The following is a 27,265-nucleotide window of genomic DNA, read 5'->3' on the forward strand; positions in this document are numbered from 1 at the left end:
CTCTGATTCCCTGCCTCTGATTCCCTGCCCTGATTCCCCATCTCTGTTTCACCGCCTTTGATTCGCCACCTCTGATTCCCCATATCTGATTCCCCGCCTCTGTTTCCCCGCCTCTGATTCCCTGCCTCTGATTCCCAACCTCTGATTCCACACCTCTGATTCCCCATATCTGATTTCCGCCTCTATTTCCCCATATCTGATTCCCCGCCTCTGATTCCCCAACTCCGATTCCCCGCCTCTGATTCCCCAGCTCTGATTCCCCGCCTCTGATTCCCGGCGTCCGATTCCCTGCCTCTGATTCCCCGCCTCTGATTCGCCATCTCTGATTCCCCGGCTCTGATTCCCCGTGTCTGATTCCCTGCCTCTGATTCCCCGCCTCAGATTCCCCGCCTCTGATTCCCTGCCACTGATTCCCTGCCCCTGATTCCCCACCTCTGATTCCCCATATCTGATTCCCCGCCTCTGTTTCCCCGCCTCTGATTCCCCGCCTCTGATTCCCCATATCTGATTCCCTGCCTCTGATTCCACAACTCTGATTCCCCGCCTCTGATTCCCCAGCTCTGAATCCCCGCCTCTGATTCCCCGCGTCTGATTCCCTCCCTCTGATTCCCCGCCTTGATTCCCCATCTCTGATTCACAACCTCTGATTCCCCACCTCTGATTCCCCATATCTGATTCCCCGCCTCTGTTTCCCCGCCTCTGATTCCCCGCCTCTGATTCCCCATATCTGATTCCCCGGCTCTGATTGCCCACCTCTGATTCCCCGCCTCTGATTCGCCAGCTCTGATTCCCCGCCTCTGAATCCCCGCATCTGATTCCCTGCCTCTGATTCCCCGCCTCTGATACCCCATCTCTGATTCACCGCCTTTGATTCGCCACCTCTGATTCCCCATATCTGATTCCCCACCTCTGTTTCCCCGCCTCTGATTCCCCGCCTCTGATTCTCCATATCTCATTCCCCGCCTCTGAATCCCCATCTCTGATTCCCGGACTCTGATTCCCCACCTCTGATTCCCGGCCTCTTATTCCCAGCATCTGATTCCCGGACTCTGATTCCCGGCCTCTGATTCCCCATCTCTGATTCCGCACATCTGATTCCCTGCCTCTGATTCCCCACCTCTGATTCCCCATATCTGATTCCCCGCCTCTGTTTCCCCGCCTCTGATTCCCCGCCTCTGTTTCCCCATATCTAATTCCCCACCTCTGATGCCCCAACTCTGATTCCCCGCCTTTGATTCCCCAGCTCTGATTCCCCGCCTCTGATTCCCCGCATCCGATTCCCCATGTCTGATTCCCCGCCTCTGTTTCCCCGCCTCTGATTCCCCGCCTCTGTTTCCCCATATCTGATTCCCCGCCTCTGATTCCCCAGCTCTGATTCCCTGCCTCTGATTCCCCGCGTTCTATTCGCTGCCTCTGATTCCCCGCCTGTGATTCCCCATCTCTGATTCACCACCTCTGATTCCCCACCTCTGATTCCCCATATCTAATTCCCCGCCTCTGCTTGCCCGCCTCTCATTCCCCGCCTCTGTTTCCCCATATCTGATTCCCCGCCTCTGAATCCCCAACTCTGATTCCCTGCCTCTGATTCACCAGCTCTGATTCCCCGCCTTTGATTCCCCCTGTCTGATTCCCAGCCTCTGAATCCCCGTCTGATTTCTTGCCTCTGATTCCCCGCCTCTGATTCCCCATCTCTGATTCACTGCCTCTGATTCCCCACATCTGATTCCCCATCTCTGATTCCGCACAACCGATTCCCTGCCTCTGATTCCCCGACTCTGATTCCCCACCTCTGATTCCCCAGCTCTGATTCCCCGCCTCTGATTCCCCGCGTCTGATTCCCTGCCTGTGATTCCCCGCCTCTGATTCCCCATCTCTGATTCCCCACCTCTGAGTCCCCGTGTCTGATTCCCTTCCTTTGATTCCCCGCCTCTGATTCCCCGCCTCCGATTCCCTGCCACTGATTCCCCGCCCCTGATTCCCCACCTCTGATTCCCCATATCTTATTCCCCGCCTCTGTTTCCCCCCCTCTGATTCCCAGCCTCTGATTCCCCATATCTGATTCCCCGCCTCTGATTCCCCATATCTGATTCCCCGCCTCTATTTCCCCATATCTGCTTCGCCGCCTCTGATTCCCCAACTCTGATTCCCCGCCTCTGATTCCCCAGCTCTGATTTCCCGCCTCTGATTCCCGGCATCCGATTCCCTGCCTCTGATTCCCCGCCTCTGATTCCCCATCTCTGATTCCCCGCCTCTGATTCCCCGTGTCTGATTCCCTGCCTCTGATTCCCCGCCTCTGATTCCCCATATCTGATTCCCCCCCTCTGTTTTCCCGCCTCTGATTCCCTGCCTCTGATTCCCCGCCTCTGATTCCCTGCCTCTGATTCCCCATATCTGATTCCCCGCCTCTGATTCCCCAGCTCTGAATCCCCGCCTCTGATTCCCCGCGTCTGATTCCCTGCCTCTGATTCCCCGCCTCTGATTCCCCATCTGTGATTCACAACCTCTGATGCCCCACCTCTGATTCCCCATATCTGATTCCCCGCCTCTGTTTCCCCGCCTCTGATTCCCCACCTCTGATTCCCCATATCTGATTCCCCGCCTCTGATTGCCCACCTCTGATTCCCAGCGTCTGATTCCCTGCCTCTGATTCCCCGCCACTGATTCCCCATCTCTGATTCACAACCTCTGATTCCCGGCCTCTGATTCCCCATCTCTGATTCCGCACATTCGATTCCCTGCCTATGATTCCCCACCTCTGATTCCCCGCCTCTGATTCCCTATATCTGATTCCCTGCCTCTGTTTCCCCGCCTCTGATTCCCCACCTCTGTTTCCCCATATCTGATTCCCCGCCTCTGATTCCCCAACTCTAATACCCCGCCTCTGATTCCCCAGCTCTGATTCCCCGCCTCTGATTCCCCACATCTGATTCCCTGCCTCTGATTCCCCGCCTCTGATTGCAGGCCTCTGATTCCCAGCATCTGATTCCGGCCTCTGATTCCCGGCCTCTGATTCCCTGCTTCTGATTCTGATACCCTGCCTCTGATTCCCCATCTCTGATTCCGCACATCTGATTCCTTGCCTCTGATTCCCCACCTCTGATTCCCCATATCTGATTCCCCGCCTGGGTTTCCCCGCCTCTGATTCCCCGCCTCTGTTTCCCAATATCTAAGTCCCCGCCTCTGATTCCCCAAATCTGATTCCCCACCTCTGATTCCCCAGCTCTGATTCCCCGCCTCTGATTCCCCGCATCTGATTCCCTGCATCTGATTCCAAGCCTCTGATTCCCCACCTCTGATTCCCCATATCTGATTCCCCGCCTCTGTTTCCCCGCCTCGGATTCCCCGCCTCTGTTTCCCCATATCTGATTCCCGGCCTCTGATTCCCCGCCTCTGATTCCCCGCCTCTGATTCTCCATATCTCATTCCCCGCCTCTGAATCCCCATCTCTGATTCCCGGACTCTGATTCCCCACCTCTGATTCCCGGCCTCTTATTCCCAGCATCTGATTCCCGGCCTCTGATTCCCGGCCTCTGATTCCCCATCTCTGATTCCGCACATCTGATTCCCTGCCTCTGATTCCCCACCTCTGATTCCCCATATCTGATTCCCCGCCTCTGTTTCCCCGCCTCTGATTCCCCGCCTCTGTTTCCCCATATCTAATTCCCCACCTCTGATGCCCCAACTCTGATTCCCCGCCTTTGATTCCCCAGCTCTGATTCCCCGCCTCTGATTCCCCGCATCCGATTCCCCATGTCTGATTCCCCGCCTCTGTTTCCCCGCCTCTGATTCCCCGCCTCTGTTTCCCCATATCTGATTCCCCGCCTCTGATTCCCCAGCTCTGATTCCCTGCCTCTGATTCCCCGCGTTCTATTCGCTGCCTCTGATTCCCCGCCTGTGATTCCCCATCTCTGATTCACCACCTCTGATTCCCCACCTCTGATTCCCCATATCTAATTCCCCGCCTCTGCTTGCCCGCCTCTCATTCCCCGCCTCTGCTTCCCCATATCTGATTCCCCGCCTCTGAATCCCCAACTCTGATTCCCTGCCTCTGATTCACCAGCTCTGATTCCCCGCCTTTGATTCCCCCCGTCTGATTCCCAGCCTCTGAATCCCCGTCTGATTTCTTGCCTCTGATTCCCCGCCTCTGATTCCCCATCTCTGATTCACTGCCTCTGATTCCCCACATCTGATTCCCCATCTCTGATTCCGCACAACCGATTCCCTGCCTCTGATTCCCCGACTCTGATTCCCCACCTCTGATTCCCCAGCTCTGATTCCCCGCCTCTGATTCCCCGCGTCTGATTCCCTGCCTGTGATTCCTCGCCTCTGATTCCCCATCTCTGATTCCCCACCTCTGAGTCCCCGTGTCTGATTCCCTTCCTTTGATTCCCCGCCTCTGATTCCCCGCCTCTGATTCCCTGCCACTGATTCCCCGCCCCTGATTCCCCACCTCTGATTCCCCATATCTTATTCCCCGCCTCTGTTTCCCCCCCTCTGATTCCCAGCCTCTGATTCCCCATATCTGATTCCCCGCCTCTGATTCCCCATATCTGATTCCCCGCCTCTATTTCCCCATATCTGCTTCGCCGCCTCTGATTCCCCAACTCTGATTCCCCGCCTCTGATTCCCCAGCTCTGATTTCCCGCCTCTGATTCCCGGCATCCGATTCCCTGCCTCTGATTCCCCGCCTCTGATTCCCCATCTCTGATTCCCCGCCTCTGATTCCCCGTGTCTGATTCACTGCCTCTGATTCCCCGCCTCTGATTCCCCATATCTGATTCCCCGCCTCTGTTTTCCCGCCTCTGATTCCCTGCCTCTGATTCCCCGCCTCTGATTCCCTGCCTCTGATTCCCCATATCTGATTCCCCGCCTCTGATTCCCCAGCTCTGAATCCCCGCCTCTGATTCCCCGCGTCTGATTCCCTGCCTCTGATTCCCCGCCTCTGATTCCCCATCTGTGATTCACAACCTCTGATGCCCCACCTCTGATTCCCCATATCTGATTCCCCGCCTCTGTTTCCCCGCCTCTGATTCCCCACCTCTGATTCCCCATATCTGATTCCCCGCCTCTGATTGCCCACCTCTGATTCCCAGCGTCTGATTCCCTGCCTCTGATTCCCCGCCACTGATTCCCCATCTCTGATTCACAACCTCTGATTCCCGGCCTCTGATTCCCCATCTCTGATTCCGCACATTCGATTCCCTGCCTATGATTCCCCACCTCTGATTCCCCACCTCTGATTCCCTATATCTGATTCCCTGCCTCTGTTTCCCCGCCTCTGATTCCCCACCTCTGTTTCCCCATATCTGATTCCCCGCCTCTGATTCCCCAACTCTAATACCCCGCCTCTGATTCCCCAGCTCTGATTCCCCGCCTCTGATTCCCCACATCTGATTCCCTGCCTCTGATTCCCCGCCTCTGATTGCAGGCCTCTGATTCCCAGCATCTGATTCCGGCCTCTGATTCCCGGCCTCTGATTCCCTGCTTCTGATTCTGATACCCTGCCTCTGATTCCCCATCTCTGATTCCGCACATCTGATTCCTTGCCTCTGATTCCCCACCTCTGATTCCCCATATCTGATTCCCCGCCTGGGTTTCCCCGCCTCTGATTCCCCGCCTCTGTTTCCCAATATCTAAGTCCCCGCCTCTGATTCCCCAAATCTGATTCCCCACCTCTGATTCCCCAGCTCTGATTCCCCGCCTCTGATTCCCCGCATCTGATTCCCTGCATCTGATTCCAAGCCTCTGATTCCCCACCTCTGATTCCCCATATCTGATTCCCCGCCTCTGTTTCCCCGCCTCGGATTCCCCGCCTCTGTTTCCCCATATCTGATTCCCGGCCTCTGATTCCCCGCCTCTGATTCCCCGCCTCTGATTCCCTGCCTCTGATTCCCCATCTCCGATTCCGCACATCTGATTCCCTTCCTCTGATTCCCCGCCTCTGATTCCCCGCCTCTGATTCCCTGCCTCTGATTCCCAACCTCGGATTCCCCACCTCTGATTCCCCATATCTGATTCCCCGCCTCTGTTTCCCCGCCTCTGTTTCCCCGCCTCTGATTCCCCGCCTCTGTTTCCCTATATCTAATTCCCCACCTCTGATGCCCCAACTCTGATTCCCCGCCTCTGATTCCCCAGCTCTGATTCCCCGCCTCTGATTCCCTGCATCCGATTCCCCATATCTGATTCCCCGCCTCTGTTTCCCCACCTCTGATTCCCCGCCTCTGTTTCCCCATATCTGATTCCCCGCCTCTGATTCCCAACTATGATTCCCCGCCTCTGATTCCCCAGGTCTGATTCCCTGCCTCTGATTCCCCGCGTTCTATTCCCTGCCTCTGATTCCCCGCCTGTGATTCCCCATCACTGATTCACCACCTCGGATTCCCCACCTCTGATTCCCCATATCTAATTCCCCGCCTCTGTTTCCCGCCTCTGATTCCCCGCCTCTGTTTCCCCATATCTGATTCCCCGCCTCCGAATCCCCAACTCTGATTCCCTGCCTCAGATTCCCCAGCTCTGATTCCCCGCCTTTGATTCCCCCCGTCTGATTCCCAGCCTCTGAATCCCCGTGTCTGATTTCCTGCCTCTGATTCCCCGCCTCTGATTCCCCATCTCTGATTCACCGCCTCTGATTCCCCACCTCTGATTCCCCATCTCTGATTCCGCACATCCAATTCCCTGCCTCTGATTCCCCAACTCTGATTCCCCACCTCTGATTCCCCAGCTCTGATTCCCCGCCTCAGATTCCCCGCGTCTGATTCCCTGCCTCTGATTCCCCGCCTCTGATTCCCTGCCTCTGATTCCCCATATCTGATTTCCCGCCTCTGATTCCCCAACTCTGATTCCCCGCTTATGATTCCCCAGCTCTGAATCCCCGCCTCTGATTCCCCGCGTCTGATTCCCTGCCTCTGATTCCCCGCCTCTAATTCCCCATCTGTGATTCACAACCTCTGATGCCCCACCTCTGATTCCCCATATCTGATTCCCCGCCTCTGTTTCCCCGCCTCTGATTCCCCGCCTCTGATTCCCTATATCTGATTCCCCGCCTCTGATTGCCCACCTCTGATTCCCCGCCTCTGATTCCCCACATCTGATTCCCTGCCTCTGATTCCCCGCCTCTGATTGCAGGCCTCTGATTCCCAGCATCTGATTCCGGCCTCTGATTCCCGGCCTCTGATTCCCTGCTTCTGATTCTGATACCCTGCCTCTGATTCCCCATCTCTGATTCCGCACATCTGATTCCTTGCCTCTGATTCCCCACCTCTGATTCCCCATATCTGATTCCCCGCCTGGGTTTCCCCGCCTCTGATTCCCCGCCTCTGTTTCCCAATATCTAAGTCCCCGCCTCTGATTCCCCAAATCTGATTCCCCACCTCTGATTCCCCAGCTCTGATTCCCCGCCTCTGATTCCCCGCATCTGATTCCCTGCATCTGATTCCAAGCCTCTGATTCCCCACCTCTGATTCCCCATATCTGATTCCCCGCCTCTGTTTCCCCGCCTCGGATTCCCCGCCTCTGTTTCCCCATATCTGATTCCCGGCCTCTGATTCCCCGCCTCTGATTCCCCGCCTCTGATTCTCCATATCTCATTCCCCGCCTCTGAATCCCCATCTCTGATTCCCGGACTCTGATTCCCCACCTCTGATTCCCGGCCTCTTATTCCCAGCATCTGATTCCCGGCCTCTGATTCCCGGCCTCTGATTCCCCATCTCTGATTCCGCACATCTGATTCCCTGCCTCTGATTCCCCACCTCTGATTCCCCATATCTGATTCCCCGCCTCTGTTTCCCCGCCTCTGATTCCCCGCCTCTGTTTCCCCATATCTAATTCCCCACCTCTGATGCCCCAACTCTGATTCCCCGCCTTTGATTCCCCAGCTCTGATTCCCCGCCTCTGATTCCCCGCATCCGATTCCCCATGTCTGATTCCCCGCCTCTGTTTCCCCGCCTCTGATTCCCCGCCTCTGTTTCCCCATATCTGATTCCCCGCCTCTGATTCCCCAGCTCTGATTCCCTGCCTCTGATTCCCCGCGTTCTATTCGCTGCCTCTGATTCCCCGCCTGTGATTCCCCATCTCTGATTCACCACCTCTGATTCCCCACCTCTGATTCCCCATATCTAATTCCCCGCCTCTGCTTGCCCGCCTCTCATTCCCCGCCTCTGCTTCCCCATATCTGATTCCCCGCCTCTGAATCCCCAACTCTGATTCCCTGCCTCTGATTCACCAGCTCTGATTCCCCGCCTTTGATTCCCCCCGTCTGATTCCCAGCCTCTGAATCCCCGTCTGATTTCTTGCCTCTGATTCCCCGCCTCTGATTCCCCATCTCTGATTCACTGCCTCTGATTCCCCACATCTGATTCCCCATCTCTGATTCCGCACAACCGATTCCCTGCCTCTGATTCCCCGACTCTGATTCCCCACCTCTGATTCCCCAGCTCTGATTCCCCGCCTCTGATTCCCCGCGTCTGATTCCCTGCCTGTGATTCCCCGCCTCTGATTCCCCATCTCTGATTCCCCACCTCTGAGTCCCCGTGTCTGATTCCCTTCCTTTGATTCCCCGCCTCTGATTCCCCGCCTCTGATTCCCTGCCACTGATTCCCCGCCCCTGATTCCCCACCTCTGATTCCCCATATCTTATTCCCCGCCTCTGTTTCCCCCCCTCTGATTCCCAGCCTCTGATTCCCCATATCTGATTCCCCGCCTCTGATTCCCCATATCTGATTCCCCGCCTCTATTTCCCCATATCTGCTTCGCCGCCTCTGATTCCCCAACTCTGATTCCCCGCCTCTGATTCCCCAGCTCTGATTTCCCGCCTCTGATTCCCGGCATCCGATTCCCTGCCTCTGATTCCCCGCCTCTGATTCCCCATCTCTGATTCCCCGCCTCTGATTCCCCGTGTCTGATTCACTGCCTCTGATTCCCCGCCTCTGATTCCCCATATCTGATTCCCCGCCTCTGTTTTCCCGCCTCTGATTCCCTGCCTCTGATTCCCCGCCTCTGATTCCCTGCCTCTGATTCCCCATATCTGATTCCCCGCCTCTGATTCCCCAGCTCTGAATCCCCGCCTCTGATTCCCCGCGTCTGATTCCCTGCCTCTGATTCCCCGCCTCTGATTCCCCATCTGTGATTCACAACCTCTGATGCCCCACCTCTGATTCCCCATATCTGATTCCCCGCCTCTGTTTCCCCGCCTCTGATTCCCCACCTCTGATTCCCCATATCTGATTCCCCGCCTCTGATTGCCCACCTCTGATTCCCAGCGTCTGATTCCCTGCCTCTGATTCCCCGCCACTGATTCCCCATCTCTGATTCACAACCTCTGATTCCCGGCCTCTGATTCCCCATCTCTGATTCCGCACATTCGATTCCCTGCCTATGATTCCCCACCTCTGATTCCCCACCTCTGATTCCCTATATCTGATTCCCTGCCTCTGTTTCCCCGCCTCTGATTCCCCACCTCTGTTTCCCCATATCTGATTCCCCGCCTCTGATTCCCCAACTCTAATACCCCGCCTCTGATTCCCCAGCTCTGATTCCCCGCCTCTGATTCCCCACATCTGATTCCCTGCCTCTGATTCCCCGCCTCTGATTGCAGGCCTCTGATTCCCAGCATCTGATTCCGGCCTCTGATTCCCGGCCTCTGATTCCCTGCTTCTGATTCTGATACCCTGCCTCTGATTCCCCATCTCTGATTCCGCACATCTGATTCCTTGCCTCTGATTCCCCACCTCTGATTCCCCATATCTGATTCCCCGCCTGGGTTTCCCCGCCTCTGATTCCCCGCCTCTGTTTCCCAATATCTAAGTCCCCGCCTCTGATTCCCCAAATCTGATTCCCCACCTCTGATTCCCCAGCTCTGATTCCCCGCCTCTGATTCCCCGCATCTGATTCCCTGCATCTGATTCCAAGCCTCTGATTCCCCACCTCTGATTCCCCATATCTGATTCCCCGCCTCTGTTTCCCCGCCTCGGATTCCCCGCCTCTGTTTCCCCATATCTGATTCCCGGCCTCTGATTCCCCGCCTCTGATTCCCCGCCTCTGATTCCCTGCCTCTGATTCCCCATCTCCGATTCCGCACATCTGATTCCCTTCCTCTGATTCCCCGCCTCTGATTCCCCGCCTCTGATTCCCTGCCTCTGATTCCCAACCTCGGATTCCCCACCTCTGATTCCCCATATCTGATTCCCCGCCTCTGTTTCCCCGCCTCTGTTTCCCCGCCTCTGATTCCCCGCCTCTGTTTCCCTATATCTAATTCCCCACCTCTGATGCCCCAACTCTGATTCCCCGCCTCTGATTCCCCAGCTCTGATTCCCCGCCTCTGATTCCCTGCATCCGATTCCCCATATCTGATTCCCCGCCTCTGTTTCCCCACCTCTGATTCCCCGCCTCTGTTTCCCCATATCTGATTCCCCGCCTCTGATTCCCAACTATGATTCCCCGCCTCTGATTCCCCAGGTCTGATTCCCTGCCTCTGATTCCCCGCGTTCTATTCCCTGCCTCTGATTCCCCGCCTGTGATTCCCCATCACTGATTCACCACCTCGGATTCCCCACCTCTGATTCCCCATATCTAATTCCCCGCCTCTGTTTCCCGCCTCTGATTCCCCGCCTCTGTTTCCCCATATCTGATTCCCCGCCTCCGAATCCCCAACTCTGATTCCCTGCCTCAGATTCCCCAGCTCTGATTCCCCGCCTTTGATTCCCCCCGTCTGATTCCCAGCCTCTGAATCCCCGTGTCTGATTTCCTGCCTCTGATTCCCCGCCTCTGATTCCCCGCTCTGATTCCCCAGCTCTGAATCCCCTCCTCTAATTCTCCAGCTATTATTCCCCGCCTCTGATTCCCTGCGTCTGATTCCCTGCCTCTGATTCCCAGCCTCTGATTCCCCTTCTCTGATTCACCACCTCTGAATTCTCACCTCTGATTCCCCATCTCTGATTCCGCACATCCGATTCCCTGCCTCTGATTCCCCGCCTCTGATTCCCCGCCTCTGATTCGCAACCTCTAATTCCCCACCTCTGATTCCCCATATCTGATTCCCAGCCTCTGTTTCCCTGCCTCTGATTCCCGGCCTCTGTTTCCCCATATCTGATTCCCCTCCTCTGATTCCCCGCCCCTGATTCCCCACCTCTGATTCCCCATATCTGATTCCCCACCTCTGTTTCCCCAGCTCTGATTCCCCACCTCTGATTCCCCAGCTCTGATTCCCTGCCACTGATTCCCCGCCCCTGATTCCCCACCTCTGATTCCCCATATCTGATTCCCCGCCTCTGTTTCCCCAGCTCTGATTCCCTGCCTCTGATTCCCTGCCCTGATTCCCCATCTCTGTTTCACCGCCTTTGATTCGCCACCTCTGATTCCCCATATCTGATTCCCCGCCTCTGTTTCCCCGCCTCTGATTCCCTGCCTCTGATTCCCAACCTCTGATTCCACACCTCTGATTCCCCATATCTGATTTCCGCCTCTATTTCCCCATATCTGATTCCCCGCCTCTGATTCCCCAACTCCGATTCCCCGCCTCTGATTCCCCAGCTCTGATTCCCCGCCTCTGATTCCCGGCGTCCGATTCCCTGCCTCTGATTCCCCGCCTCTGATTCGCCATCTCTGATTCCCCGGCTCTGATTCCCCGTGTCTGATTCCCTGCCTCTGATTCCCCGCCTCAGATTCCCCGCCTCTGATTCCCTGCCACTGATTCCCTGCCCCTGATTCCCCACCTCTGATTCCCCATATCTGATTCCCCGCCTCTGTTTCCCCGCCTCTGATTCCCCGCCTCTGATTCCCCATATCTGATTCCCTGCCTCTGATTCCACAACTCTGATTCCCCGCCTCTGATTCCCCAGCTCTGAATCCCCGCCTCTGATTCCCCGCGTCTGATTCCCTCCCTCTGATTCCCCGCCTTGATTCCCCATCTCTGATTCACAACCTCTGATTCCCCACCTCTGATTCCCCATATCTGATTCCCCGCCTCTGTTTCCCCGCCTCTGATTCCCCGCCTCTGATTCCCCATATCTGATTCCCCGGCTCTGATTGCCCACCTCTGATTCCCCGCCTCTGATTCGCCAGCTCTGATTCCCCGCCTCTGAATCCCCGCATCTGATTCCCTGCCTCTGATTCCCCGCCTCTGATACCCCATCTCTGATTCACCGCCTTTGATTCGCCACCTCTGATTCCCCATATCTGATTCCCCACCTCTGTTTCCCCGCCTCTGATTCCCCGCCTCTGATTCTCCATATCTCATTCCCCGCCTCTGAATCCCCATCTCTGATTCCCGGACTCTGATTCCCCACCTCTGATTCCCGGCCTCTTATTCCCAGCATCTGATTCCCGGACTCTGATTCCCGGCCTCTGATTCCCCATCTCTGATTCCGCACATCTGATTCCCTGCCTCTGATTCCCCACCTCTGATTCCCCATATCTGATTCCCCGCCTCTGTTTCCCCGCCTCTGATTCCCCGCCTCTGTTTCCCCATATCTAATTCCCCACCTCTGATGCCCCAACTCTGATTCCCCGCCTTTGATTCCCCAGCTCTGATTCCCCGCCTCTGATTCCCCGCATCCGATTCCCCATGTCTGATTCCCCGCCTCTGTTTCCCCGCCTCTGATTCCCCGCCTCTGTTTCCCCATATCTGATTCCCCGCCTCTGATTCCCCAGCTCTGATTCCCTGCCTCTGATTCCCCGCGTTCTATTCGCTGCCTCTGATTCCCCGCCTGTGATTCCCCATCTCTGATTCACCACCTCTGATTCCCCACCTCTGATTCCCCATATCTAATTCCCCGCCTCTGCTTGCCCGCCTCTCATTCCCCGCCTCTGTTTCCCCATATCTGATTCCCCGCCTCTGAATCCCCAACTCTGATTCCCTGCCTCTGATTCACCAGCTCTGATTCCCCGCCTTTGATTCCCCCTGTCTGATTCCCAGCCTCTGAATCCCCGTCTGATTTCTTGCCTCTGATTCCCCGCCTCTGATTCCCCATCTCTGATTCACTGCCTCTGATTCCCCACATCTGATTCCCCATCTCTGATTCCGCACAACCGATTCCCTGCCTCTGATTCCCCGACTCTGATTCCCCACCTCTGATTCCCCAGCTCTGATTCCCCGCCTCTGATTCCCCGCGTCTGATTCCCTGCCTGTGATTCCCCGCCTCTGATTCCCCATCTCTGATTCCCCACCTCTGAGTCCCCGTGTCTGATTCCCTTCCTTTGATTCCCCGCCTCTGATTCCCCGCCTCTGATTCCCTGCCACTGATTCCCCGCCCCTGATTCCCCACCTCTGATTCCCCATATCTTATTCCCCGCCTCTGTTTCCCCCCCTCTGATTCCCAGCCTCTGATTCCCCATATCTGATTCCCCGCCTCTGATTCCCCATATCTGATTCCCCGCCTCTATTTCCCCATATCTGCTTCGCCGCCTCTGATTCCCCAACTCTGATTCCCCGCCTCTGATTCCCCAGCTCTGATTTCCCGCCTCTGATTCCCGGCATCCGATTCCCTGCCTCTGATTCCCCGCCTCTGATTCCCGATCTCTGATTCCCCGCCTCTGATTCCCCGTGTCTGATTCCCTGCCTCTGATTCCCCGCCTCTGATTCCCCATATCTGATTCCCCCCCTCTGTTTTCCCGCCTCTGATTCCCTGCCTCTGATTCCCCGCCTCTGATTCCCTGCCTCTGATTCCCCATATCTGATTCCCCGCCTCTGATTCCCCAGCTCTGAATCCCCGCCTCTGATTCCCCGCGTCTGATTCCCTGCCTCTGATTCCCCGCCTCTGATTCCCCATCTGTGATTCACAACCTCTGATGCCCCACCTCTGATTCCCCATATCTGATTCCCCGCCTCTGTTTCCCCGCCTCTGATTCCCCACCTCTGATTCCCCATATCTGATTCCCCGCCTCTGATTGCCCACCTCTGATTCCCAGCGTCTGATTCCCTGCCTCTGATTCCCCGCCACTGATTCCCCATCTCTGATTCACAACCTCTGATTCCCGGCCTCTGATTCCCCATCTCTGATTCCGCACATTCGATTCCCTGCCTATGATTCCCCACCTCTGATTCCCCGCCTCTGATTCCCTATATCTGATTCCCTGCCTCTGTTTCCCCGCCTCTGATTCCCCACCTCTGTTTCCCCATATCTGATTCCCCGCCTCTGATTCCCCAACTCTAATACCCCGCCTCTGATTCCCCAGCTCTGATTCCCCGCCTCTGATTCCCCACATCTGATTCCCTGCCTCTGATTCCCCGCCTCTGATTGCAGGCCTCTGATTCCCAGCATCTGATTCCGGCCTCTGATTCCCGGCCTCTGATTCCCTGCTTCTGATTCTGATACCCTGCCTCTGATTCCCCATCTCTGATTCCGCACATCTGATTCCTTGCCTCTGATTCCCCACCTCTGATTCCCCATATCTGATTCCCCGCCTGGGTTTCCCCGCCTCTGATTCCCCGCCTCTGTTTCCCAATATCTAAGTCCCCGCCTCTGATTCCCCAAATCTGATTCCCCACCTCTGATTCCCCAGCTCTGATTCCCCGCCTCTGATTCCCCGCATCTGATTCCCTGCATCTGATTCCAAGCCTCTGATTCCCCACCTCTGATTCCCCATATCTGATTCCCCGCCTCTGTTTCCCCGCCTCGGATTCCCCGCCTCTGTTTCCCCATATCTGATTCCCGGCCTCTGATTCCCCGCCTCTGATTCCCCGCCTCTGATTCTCCATATCTCATTCCCCGCCTCTGAATCCCCATCTCTGATTCCCGGACTCTGATTCCCCACCTCTGATTCCCGGCCTCTTATTCCCAGCATCTGATTCCCGGCCTCTGATTCCCGGCCTCTGATTCCCCATCTCTGATTCCGCACATCTGATTCCCTGCCTCTGATTCCCCACCTCTGATTCCCCATATCTGATTCCCCGCCTCTGTTTCCCCGCCTCTGATTCCCCGCCTCTGTTTCCCCATATCTAATTCCCCACCTCTGATGCCCCAACTCTGATTCCCCGCCTTTGATTCCCCAGCTCTGATTCCCCGCCTCTGATTCCCCGCATCCGATTCCCCATGTCTGATTCCCCGCCTCTGTTTCCCCGCCTCTGATTCCCCGCCTCTGTTTCCCCATATCTGATTCCCCGCCTCTGATTCCCCAGCTCTGATTCCCTGCCTCTGATTCCCCGCGTTCTATTCGCTGCCTCTGATTCCCCGCCTGTGATTCCCCATCTCTGATTCACCACCTCTGATTCCCCACCTCTGATTCCCCATATCTAATTCCCCGCCTCTGCTTGCCCGCCTCTCATTCCCCGCCTCTGCTTCCCCATATCTGATTCCCCGCCTCTGAATCCCCAACTCTGATTCCCTGCCTCTGATTCACCAGCTCTGATTCCCCGCCTTTGATTCCCCCCGTCTGATTCCCAGCCTCTGAATCCCCGTCTGATTTCTTGCCTCTGATTCCCCGCCTCTGATTCCCCATCTCTGATTCACTGCCTCTGATTCCCCACATCTGATTCCCCATCTCTGATTCCGCACAACCGATTCCCTGCCTCTGATTCCCCGACTCTGATTCCCCACCTCTGATTCCCCAGCTCTGATTCCCCGCCTCTGATTCCCCGCGTCTGATTCCCTGCCTGTGATTCCCCGCCTCTGATTCCCCATCTCTGATTCCCCACCTCTGAGTCCCCGTGTCTGATTCCCTTCCTTTGATTCCCCGCCTCTGATTCCCCGCCTCTGATTCCCTGCCACTGATTCCCCGCCCCTGATTCCCCACCTCTGATTCCCCATATCTTATTCCCCGCCTCTGTTTCCCCCCCTCTGATTCCCAGCCTCTGATTCCCCATATCTGATTCCCCGCCTCTGATTCCCCATATCTGATTCCCCGCCTCTATTTCCCCATATCTGCTTCGCCGCCTCTGATTCCCCAACTCTGATTCCCCGCCTCTGATTCCCCAGCTCTGATTTCCCGCCTCTGATTCCCGGCATCCGATTCCCTGCCTCTGATTCCCCGCCTCTGATTCCCCATCTCTGATTCCCCGCCTCTGATTCCCCGTGTCTGATTCACTGCCTCTGATTCCCCGCCTCTGATTCCCCATATCTGATTCCCCGCCTCTGTTTTCCCGCCTCTGATTCCCTGCCTCTGATTCCCCGCCTCTGATTCCCTGCCTCTGATTCCCCATATCTGATTCCCCGCCTCTGATTCCCCAGCTCTGAATCCCCGCCTCTGATTCCCCGCGTCTGATTCCCTGCCTCTGATTCCCCGCCTCTGATTCCCCATCTGTGATTCACAACCTCTGATGCCCCACCTCTGATTCCCCATATCTGATTCCCCGCCTCTGTTTCCCCGCCTCTGATTCCCCACCTCTGATTCCCCATATCTGATTCCCCGCCTCTGATTGCCCACCTCTGATTCCCAGCGTCTGATTCCCTGCCTCTGATTCCCCGCCACTGATTCCCCATCTCTGATTCACAACCTCTGATTCCCGGCCTCTGATTCCCCATCTCTGATTCCGCACATTCGATTCCCTGCCTATGATTCCCCACCTCTGATTCCCCACCTCTGATTCCCTATATCTGATTCCCTGCCTCTGTTTCCCCGCCTCTGATTCCCCACCTCTGTTTCCCCATATCTGATTCCCCGCCTCTGATTCCCCAACTCTAATACCCCGCCTCTGATTCCCCAGCTCTGATTCCCCGCCTCTGATTCCCCACATCTGATTCCCTGCCTCTGATTCCCCGCCTCTGATTGCAGGCCTCTGATTCCCAGCATCTGATTCCGGCCTCTGATTCCCGGCCTCTGATTCCCTGCTTCTGATTCTGATACCCTGCCTCTGATTCCCCATCTCTGATTCCGCACATCTGATTCCTTGCCTCTGATTCCCCACCTCTGATTCCCCATATCTGATTCCCCGCCTGGGTTTCCCCGCCTCTGATTCCCCGCCTCTGTTTCCCAATATCTAAGTCCCCGCCTCTGATTCCCCAAATCTGATTCCCCACCTCTGATTCCCCAGCTCTGATTCCCCGCCTCTGATTCCCCGCATCTGATTCCCTGCATCTGATTCCAAGCCTCTGATTCCCCACCTCTGATTCCCCATATCTGATTCCCCGCCTCTGTTTCCCCGCCTCGGATTCCCCGCCTCTGTTTCCCCATATCTGATTCCCGGCCTCTGATTCCCCGCCTCTGATTCCCCGCCTCTGATTCCCTGCCTCTGATTCCCCATCTCCGATTCCGCACATCTGATTCCCTTCCTCTGATTCCCCGCCTCTGATTCCCCGCCTCTGATTCCCTGCCTCTGATTCCCAACCTCGGATTCCCCACCTCTGATTCCCCATATCTGATTCCCCGCCTCTGTTTCCCCGCCTCTGTTTCCCCGCCTCTGATTCCCCGCCTCTGTTTCCCTATATCTAATTCCCCACCTCTGATGCCCCAACTCTGATTCCCCGCCTCTGATTCCCCAGCTCTGATTCCCCGCCTCTGATTCCCTGCATCCGATTCCCCATATCTGATTCCCCGCCTCTGTTTCCCCACCTCTGATTCCCCGCCTCTGTTTCCCCATATCTGATTCCCCGCCTCTGATTCCCAACTATGATTCCCCGCCTCTGATTCCCCAGGTCTGATTCCCTGCCTCTGATTCCCCGCGTTCTATTCCCTGCCTCTGATTCCCCGCCTGTGATTCCCCATCACTGATTCACCACCTCGGATTCCCCACCTCTGATTCCCCATATCTAATTCCCCGCCTCTGTTTCCCGCCTCTGATTCCCCGCCTCTGTTTCCCCATATCTGATTCCCCGCCTCCGAATCCCCAACTCTGATTCCCTGCCTCAGATTCCCCAGCTCTGATTCCCCGCCTTTGATTCCCCCCGTCTGATTCCCAGCCTCTGAATCCCCGTGTCTGATTTCCTGCCTCTGATTCCCCGCCTCTGATTCCCCATCTCTGATTCACCGCCTCTGATTCCCCACCTCTGATTCCCCATCTCTGATTCCGCACATCCAATTCCCTGCCTCTGATTCCCCAACTCTGATTCCCCACCTCTGATTCCCCAGCTCTGATTCCCCGCCTCAGATTCCCCGCGTCTGATTCCCTGCCTCTGATTCCCCGCCTCTGATTCCCTGCCTCTGATTCCCCATATCTGATTTCCCGCCTCTGATTCCCCAACTCTGATTCCCCGCTTATGATTCCCCAGCTCTGAATCCCCGCCTCTGATTCCCCGCGTCTGATTCCCTGCCTCTGATTCCCCGCCTCTAATTCCCCATCTGTGATTCACAACCTCTGATGCCCCACCTCTGATTCCCCATATCTGATTCCCCGCCTCTGTTTCCCCGCCTCTGATTCCCCGCCTCTGATTCCCTATATCTGATTCCCCGCCTCTGATTGCCCACCTCTGATTCCCCGCGTCTGATTCCCTGCCTCTGATTCCCCGCCTCTGATTCCCCATATCTGATTCACCACCTCTGATTCCCGGCCTCTGATTCCCCATCTCTGATTCCGCACATCCGATTCCCTGCCTATGATTCCCCACCTCTGATTCCCCGCCTCTGATTCCCCATATCTGATTCCCTGCCTCTGTTTCCCCGCCTCTGATTCCCCACCTCTGTTTCCCCATATCTGATTCCCCGACTCTGATTCCCCAACTCTAATACCCTGCCTCTGATTCCCCAGCTCTGATTCCCCGCCTCTGATTCCGCGCATCTGATTCCCTGCCTCTGATTCCCCGCCTCTGATTCCAGGCCTCTGATTTCCCGCATCTGATTCCCTGCCTCTGATTCCCCGCCTCTGATTCTGCACATCTGATTCCCTGCCTCTGATTCCCCACCTCTGATTCCCCATATCTGATTCCCCGCCTCTGTTTCCCCGCCTCTGATTCCCCGCCTCTGTTTCCCCATATCTGATTCCCCGCCTCTGATTCCCCAACTCTGATTCCCCTCCTCCAAATCGCCAGCTATGATTCCCCGCCTCTGATTCCCCGCCTCTGATTCCCCATATCTGATTCCCTGCCTCTGATTCCACAACTCTGATTCCCCGCCTCTGATTCCCCAGCTCTGAATCCCCGCCTCTGATTCCCCGCGTCTGATTCCCTCCCTCTGATTCCCCGCCTTGATTCCCCATCTCTGATTCACAACCTCTGATTCCCCACCTCTGATTCCCCATATCTGATTCCCCGCCTCTGTTTCCCCGCCTCTGATTCCCCGCCTCTGATTCCCCATATCTGATTCCCCGGCTCTGATTGCCCACCTCTGATTCCCCGCCTCTGATTCGCCAGCTCTGATTCCCCGCCTCTGAATCCCCGCATCTGATTCCCTGCCTCTGATTCTCCATATCTCATTCCCCGCCTCTGAATCCCCATCTCTGATTCCCGGACTCTGATTCCCCACCTCTGATTCCCGGCCTCTTATTCCCAGCATCTGATTCCCGGCCTCTGATTCCCGGCCTCTGATTCCCCATCTCTGATTCCGCACATCTGATTCCCTGCCTCTGATTCCCCACCTCTGATTCCCCATATCTGATTCCCCGCCTCTGTTTCCCCGCCTCTGATTCCCCGCCTCTGTTTCCCCATATCTAATTCCCCACCTCTGATGCCCCAACTCTGATTCCCCGCCTCTGATTCCCCAGCTCTGATTCCCCGCCTCTGATTCCCCGCATCCGATTCCCCACGTCTGATTCCCCGCCTCTGTTTCCCCGCCTCTGATTCCCCGCCTCTGTTTCCCCATATCTGATTCCCCGCCTCTGATTCCCCAGCTCTGATTCCCTGCCTCTGATTCCCCGCGTTCTATTCGCTGCCTCTGATTCCCCGCCTGTGATTCCCCATCTCTGATTCACCACCTCTGATTCCCCACCTCTGATTCCCCATATCTAATTCCCCGCCTCTCCTTGCCCGCCTCTCATTCCCCGCCTCTGTTTCCCCATATCTGATTCCCCGCCTCTGAATTCCCAACTCTGATTCCCTGCCTCTGATTCACCAGCTCTGATTCCCCGCCTTTGATTCCCCCCGTCTGATTCCCAGCCTCTGAATCCCCGTCCGATTTCTTGCCTCTGATTCCCCGCCTCTGATTCCCCATCTCTGATTCACTGCCTCTGATTCCCCACATCTGATTCCCCATCTCTGATTCCGCACAACCGATTCCCTGCCTCTGATTCCCCGACTCTGATTCCCCACCTCTGATTCCCCAGCTCTGATTCCCCGCCTCCGATTCCCCGCGTCTGATTCCCTGCCTGTGATTCCCCGCCTCTGATTCCCCATCTCTGATTCCCCACCTCTGAGTCCCCGTGTCTGATTCCCTTCCTTTGATTCCCCGCCTCTGATTCCCCGCCTCAGATTCCCTGCCACTGATTCCCCGCCCCTGATTCCCCACCTCTGATTCCCCATATCTTATTCCCCGCCTCTGTTTCCCCCCCTCTGATTCCCAGCCTCTGATTCCCCATATCTGATTCCCCGCCTCTGATTCCCCATATCTGATTCCCCGCCTCTATTTCCCCATATCTGCTTCGCCGCCTCTGATTCCCCAACTCTGATTCCTCGCCTCTGATTCCCCAGCTCTGATTTCCCGCCTCTGATTCCCGGCATCCGATTCCCTGCCTCTGATTCCCCGCCTCTGATTCCCCATCTCTGATTCCCCGCCTCTGATTCCCCGTGTCTGATTCCCTGCCTCTGATTCCCCGCCTCTGATTCCCCATATCTGATTCCCAGCCTCTGTTTTCCCGCCTCTGATTCCCTGCCTCTGATTCCCCATATCTGATTCCCCACCTCTGATTCCCCAAATCTGATTCCCCGCCTCTGATTCCCCAGCTCTGAATCCCCGCCTCTGATTCCCCGCGTCTGATTCCCTGCCTCTGATTCCCCGCCTCTGATTCCCCATCTGTGATTCACAACCTCTGATGCCCCACCTCTGATTCCCCATATCTGATTCCCCGCCTCTGTTTCCCCGCCTCTGATTCCCCGCCTCTGATTCCCCATATCTGATTCCCCGCCTCTGATTGCCCACCTCTGATTCCCCGCGTCTGATTCCCTGCCTCTGATTCCCCGCCACTGATTCCCCATCTCTGATTCACCACCTCTGATTCCCGGCCTCTGATTCCCCATCTCTGATTCCGCACATTCGATTCCCTGCCTATGATTCCCCACCTCTGATTCCCCGCCTCTGATTCCCTATATCTGATTCCCTGCCTCTGTTTCCCCGCCTCTGATTCCCCACCTCTGTTTCCCCATATCTGATTCCCCGCCTCTGATTCCCCAACTCTAATACCCCGCCTCTGATTCCCCAGCTCTGATTCCCCGCCTCTGATTCCCCGCATCTGATTCCCTGCCTCTGATTCCCCGCCTCTGATTGCAGGCCCCTGATTCCCAGCATCTGATTCCGGCCTCTGATTCCCGGCCTCTGATTCCCTGCTTCTGATTCTGATACCCTGGCTCTGATTCCCCATCTCTGATTCCGCACATCTGATTCCTTGCCTCTGATTCCCCACCTCTGATTCCCCATATCTGATTCCCCGCCTGGGTTTCCCCGCCTCTGATTCCCCGCCTCTGTTTCCCAATATCTAAGTCCCCGCCTCTGATTCCCCAAATCTGATTCCCCACCTCTGATTCCCCAGCTCTGATTCCCCGCCTCTGATTCCCCGCATCTGATTCCCTGCATCTGATTCCAAGCCTCTGATTCCCCACCTCTGATTCCCCATATCTGATTCCCCGCCTCTGTTTCCCCGCCTCGGATTCCCCGCCTCTGTTTCCCCATACTTGATTCCCGGCCTCTGATTCCCCGCCTCTGATTCCCCGCCTCTGATTCCCTGCCTCTGATTCCCCATCTCCGATTCCGCACATCTGATTCCCTTCCTCTGATTCCCCGCCTCTGATTCCCCGCCTCTGATTCCCCGCCTCTATTTCCCCATATCTGCTTCGCCGCCTCTGATTCCCCAACTCTGATTCCCCGCCTCTGATTCCCCAGCTCTGATTTCCCGCCTCTGATTCCCGGCATCCGATTCCCTGCCTCTGATTCCCCGCCTCTGATTCCCCATCTCTGATTCCCCGCCTCTGATTCCCCGTGTCTGATTCCCTGCCTCTGATTCCCCGCCTCTGATTCCCCATATCTGATTCCCCGCCTCTGTTTTCCCGCCTCTGATTCCCTGCCTCTGATTCCCCGCCTCTGATTCCCTGCCTCTGATTCCCCATATCTGATTCCCCGCCTCTGATTCCCCAGCTCTGAATCCCCGCCTCTGATTCCCCGCGTCTGATTCCCTGCCTCTGATTCCCCGCCTCTGATTCCCCATCTGTGATTCACAACCTCTGATGCCCCACCTCTGATTCCCCATATCTGATTCCCCGCCTCTGTTTCCCCGCCTCTGATTCCCCATCTGTGATTCACAACCTCTGATGCCCCACCTCTGATTCCCCATATCTGATTCCCCGCCTCTGTTTCCCCGCCTCTGATTCCCCGCCTCTGATTCCCCATATCTGATTCCCCGCCTCTGATTGCCCACCTCTGATTCCCCGCGTCTGATTCCCTGCCTCTGATTCCCCGCCACTGATTCCCCATCTCTGATTCACCACCTCTGATTCCCGGCCTCTGATTCCCCATCTCTGATTCCGCACATTCGATTCCCTGCCTATGATTCCCCACCTCTGATTCCCCGCCTCTGATTCCCTATATCTGATTCCCTGCCTCTGTTTCCCCGCCTCTGATTCCCCACCTCTGTTTCCCCATATCTGATTCCCCGCCTCTGATTCCCCAACTCTAATACCCCGCCTCTGATTCCCCAGCTCTGATTCCCCGCCTCTGATTCCCCGCATCTGATTCCCTGCCTCTGATTCCCCGCCTCTGATTGCAGGCCCCTGATTCCCAGCATCTGATTCCGGCCTCTGATTCCCGGCCTCTGATTCCCTGCTTCTGATTCTGATACCCTGGCTCTGATTCCCCATCTCTGATTCCGCACATCTGATTCCTTGCCTCTGATTCCCCACCTCTGATTCCCCATATCTGATTCCCCGCCTGGGTTTCCCCGCCTCTGATTCCCCGCCTCTGTTTCCCAATATCTAAGTCCCCGCCTCTGATTCCCCAAATCTGATTCCCCACCTCTGATTCCCCAGCTCTGATTCCCCGCCTCTGATTCCCCGCATCTGATTCCCTGCATCTGATTCCAAGCCTCTGATTCCCCACCTCTGATTCCCCATATCTGATTCCCCGCCTCTGTTTCCCCGCCTCGGATTCCCCGCCTCTGTTTCCCCATATCTGATTCCCGGCCTCTGATTCCCCGCCTCTGATTCCCCGCCTCTGATTCCCTGCCTCTGATTCCCCATCTCCGATTCCGCACATCTGATTCCCTTCCTCTGACTCCCCGCCTCTGATTCCCCGCCTCTGATTCCCCGCCTCTATTTCCCCATATCTGCTTCGCCGCCTCTGATTCCCCAACTCTGATTCCCCGCCTCTGATTCCCCAGCTCTGATTTCCCGCCTCTGATTCCCGGCATCCGATTCCCTGCCTCTGATTCCCCGCCTCTGATTCCCCATCTCTGATTCCCTGCCCCTGATTCCCCGTGTCTGATTCCCTGCCTCTGATTCCCCGCCTCTGATTCCCCATATCTGATTCCCCGCCTCTGTTTTCCCGCCTCTGATTCCCTGCCTCTGATTCCCCGCCTCTGATTCCCTGCCTCTGATTCCCCATATCTGATTCCCCGCCTCTGATTCCCCAGCTCTGAATCCCCGCCTCTGATTCCCCACGTCTGATTCCCTGCCTCTGATTCCCCGCCTCTGATTCCCCATCTGTGATTCACAACCTCTGATGCCCCACCTCTGATTCCCCATATCTGATTCCCCGCCTCTGTTTCCCCGCCTCTGATTCCCCACCTCTGATTCCCCATATCTGATTCCCCGCCTCTGATTGCCCACCTCTGATTCCCAGCGTCTGATTCCCTGCCTCTGATTCCCCGCCACTGATTCCCCATCTCTGATTCACCACCTCTGATTCCCGGCCTCTGATTCCCCATCTCTGATTCCGCACATTCGATTCCCTGCCTATGATTCCCCACCTCTGATTCCCCGCCTCTGATTCCCTATATCTGATTCCCTGCCTCTGTTTCCCCGCCTCTGATTCCCCACCTCTGTTTCCCCATATCTGATTCCCCGCCTCTGATTCCCCAACTCTAATACCCCACCTCTGATTCCCCAGCTCTGATTCCCCGCCTCTGATTCCCCACATCTGATTCCCTGCCTCTGATTCCCCGCCTCTGATTGCAGGCCTCTGATTCCCAGCATCTGATTCCGGCCTCTGATTCCCGGCCTCTGATTCCCTGCTTCTGATTCTGATACCCTGCCTCTGATTCCCCATCTCTGATTCCGCACATCTGATTCCTTGCCTCTGATTCCCCACCTCTGATTCCCCATATCTGATTCCCCGCCTGGGTTTCCCCGCCTCTGATTCCCCGCCTCTGTTTCCCAATATCTAAGTCCCCGCCTCTGATTCCCCAAATCTGATTCCCCACCTCTGATTCCCCAGCTCTGATTCCCCGCCTCTGATTCCCCGCATCTGATTCCCTGCATCTGATTCCAAGCCTCTGATTCCCCACCTCTGATTCCCCATATCTGATTCCCCGCCTCTGTTTCCCCGCCTCGGATTCCCCGCCTCTGTTTCCCCATATCTGATTCCCGGCCTCTGATTCCCCGCCTCTGATTCCCCGCCTCTGATTCCCTGCCTCTGATTCCCCATCTCCGATTCCGCACATCTGATTCCCTTCCTCTGATTCCCCGCCTCTGATTCCCCGCCTCTGATTCCCTGCCTCTGATTCCCAACCTCGGATTCCCCACCTCTGATTCCCCATATCTGATTCCCCGCCTCTGTTTCCCCGCCTCTGTTTCCCCGCCTCTGATTCCCCGCCTCTGTTTCCCTATATCTAATTCCCCACCTCTGATGCCCCAACTCTGATTCCCCGCCTCTGATTCCCCAGCTCTGATTCCCCGCCTCTGATTCCCTGCATCCGATTCCCCATATCTGATTCCCCGCCTCTGTTTCCCCACCTCTGATTCCCCGCCTCTGTTTCCCCATATCTGATTCCCCGCCTCTGATTCCCAATTATGATTCCCCGCCTCCGATTCCCCAGGTCTGATTCCCTGCCTCTGATTCCCCGCGTTCTATTCCCTGCCTCTGATTCCCCGCCTGTGATTCCCCATCACTGATTCACCACCTCTGTTTCCCCACCTCTGATTCCCCATATCTAATTCCCCGCCTCTGTTTCCCGCCTCTGATTCCCCGCCTCTGTTTCCCCATATCTGATTCCCCGCCTCCGAATCCCCAACTCTGATTCCCTGCCTCAGATTCCCCAGCTCTGATTCCCCGCCTTTGATTCCCCCCGTCTGATTCCCAGCCTCTGAATCCCCGTGTCTGATTTCCTGCCTCTGATTCCCCGCCTCTGATTCCCCATCTCTGATTCACCGCCTCTGATTCCCCACCTCTGATTCCCCATCTCTGATTCCGCACATCCAATTCCCTGCCTCTGATTCCCCAACTCTGATTCCCCACCTCTGATTCCCCAGCTCTGATTCCCCGCCTCAGATTCCCCGCGTCTGATTCCCTGCCTCTGATTCCCCGCCTCTGATTCCCTGCCTCTGATTCCCCATATCTGATTCCCCGCCTCTGATTCCCCAACTCTGATTCCCCGCTTATGATTCCCCAGCTCTGAATCCCCGCCTCTGATTCCCCGCGTCTGATTCCCTGCCTCTGATTCCCCGCCTCTAATTCCCCATCTGTGATTCACAACCTCTGATGCCCCACCTCTGATTCCCCATATCTGATTCCCCGCCTCTGTTTCCCCGCCTCTGATTCCCCGCCTCTGATTCCCCATATCTGATTCCCCGCCTCTGATTGCCCACCTCTGATTCCCCGCGTCTGATTCCCTGCCTCTGATTCCCCGCCTCTGATTCCCCATATCTGATTCACCACCTCTGATTCCCGGCCTCTGATTCCCCATCTCTGATTCCGCACATCCGATTCCCTGCCTATGATTCCCCACCTCTGATTCCCCGCCTCTGATTCCCCATATTTGATTCCCCTCCTCTAAATCGCCAGCTACGATTCCCCGCCTCTGATTCCCCGCCTCTGATTCCCCATATCTGATTCCCTGCCTCTGATTCCACAACTCTGTTTCCCCGCCTCTGATTCCCCGCCTCTGTTTCCCCATATCTGATTCCCCGCCTCTGATTCCCCAACTCTGATTCCCCTCCTCTAAATCGCCAGATACGATTCCCCGCCTCTGATTCCCCGCCTCTGATTCCCCATATCTGATTCCCTGCCTCTGATTCCACAACTCTGATTCCCCGCCTCTGATTCCCCGCCTCTGATTCCCCATATCTGATTCCCCATATCTGATTCCCCGCCTCTGTTTCCCCGCCTCTGATTCCCCGCCTCTGTTTCCCCATATCTGATTCCCCGCCTCTGATTCCCCAACTCTGATTCCCCATATCTGATTCCCCGCCTCTGTTTCCCCGCCTCTGATTCCCCGCCTCTGTTTCCCCATATCTGATTCCCCGCCTCTGATTCCCCAACTCTGATTCCCCTCCTCTAAATCGCCAGCTACGATTCCCCGCCTCTGATTCCCCGCCTCTGATTCCCCATCTCTGATTCCCTGCCTCTGATTCCACAACTCTGATTCCCCGCCTCTGATTCCCCAGCTCTGAATCCCCGCCTCTGATTCCCCACGTCTGATTCCCTCCCTCTGATTCCCCGCCTTGATTCCCCATCTCTGATTCACAACCTCTGATTCCCCACCTCTGATTCCCCATATCTGATTCCCCGCCTCTGTTTCCCCGCCTCTGATACCCCGCCTCTGATTCCCCATATCTGATTCCCCGGCTCTGATTGCCCACCACTGATTCCCCGCCTCTGATTCGCCAGCTCTGATTCCCCGCCTCTGAATCCCCGCATCTGATTCCCTGCCTCTGATTCCCCGCCTCTGATACCCCATCTCTGATTCACCGCCTTTGATTCGCCACCTCTGATTCCCCATATCTGATTCCCCACCTCTGTTTCCCCGCCTCTGATTCCCCGCCTCTGATTCTCCATATCTCATTCCCCGCCTCTGAATCCCCATCTCTGATTCCCGGACTCTGATTCCCCACCTCTGATTCCCGGCCTCTTATTCCCAGCATCTGATTCCCGGCCTCTGATTCCCGGCCTCTGATTCCCCATCTCTGATTCCGCACATCTGATTCCCTGCCTCTGATTCCCCACCTCTGATTCCCCATATCTGATTCCCCGCCTCTGATTCCCCGCCTCTGATTCCCCGCCTCTGATTCCCTGCCTCTGATTCCCCATCTCCGATTCCGCACATCTG

Source organism: Narcine bancroftii, chromosome 3 (genome assembly GCF_036971445.1).
Source record: "Narcine bancroftii isolate sNarBan1 chromosome 3, sNarBan1.hap1, whole genome shotgun sequence".
Taxonomy (NCBI): domain Eukaryota; kingdom Metazoa; phylum Chordata; class Chondrichthyes; order Torpediniformes; family Narcinidae; genus Narcine; species Narcine bancroftii.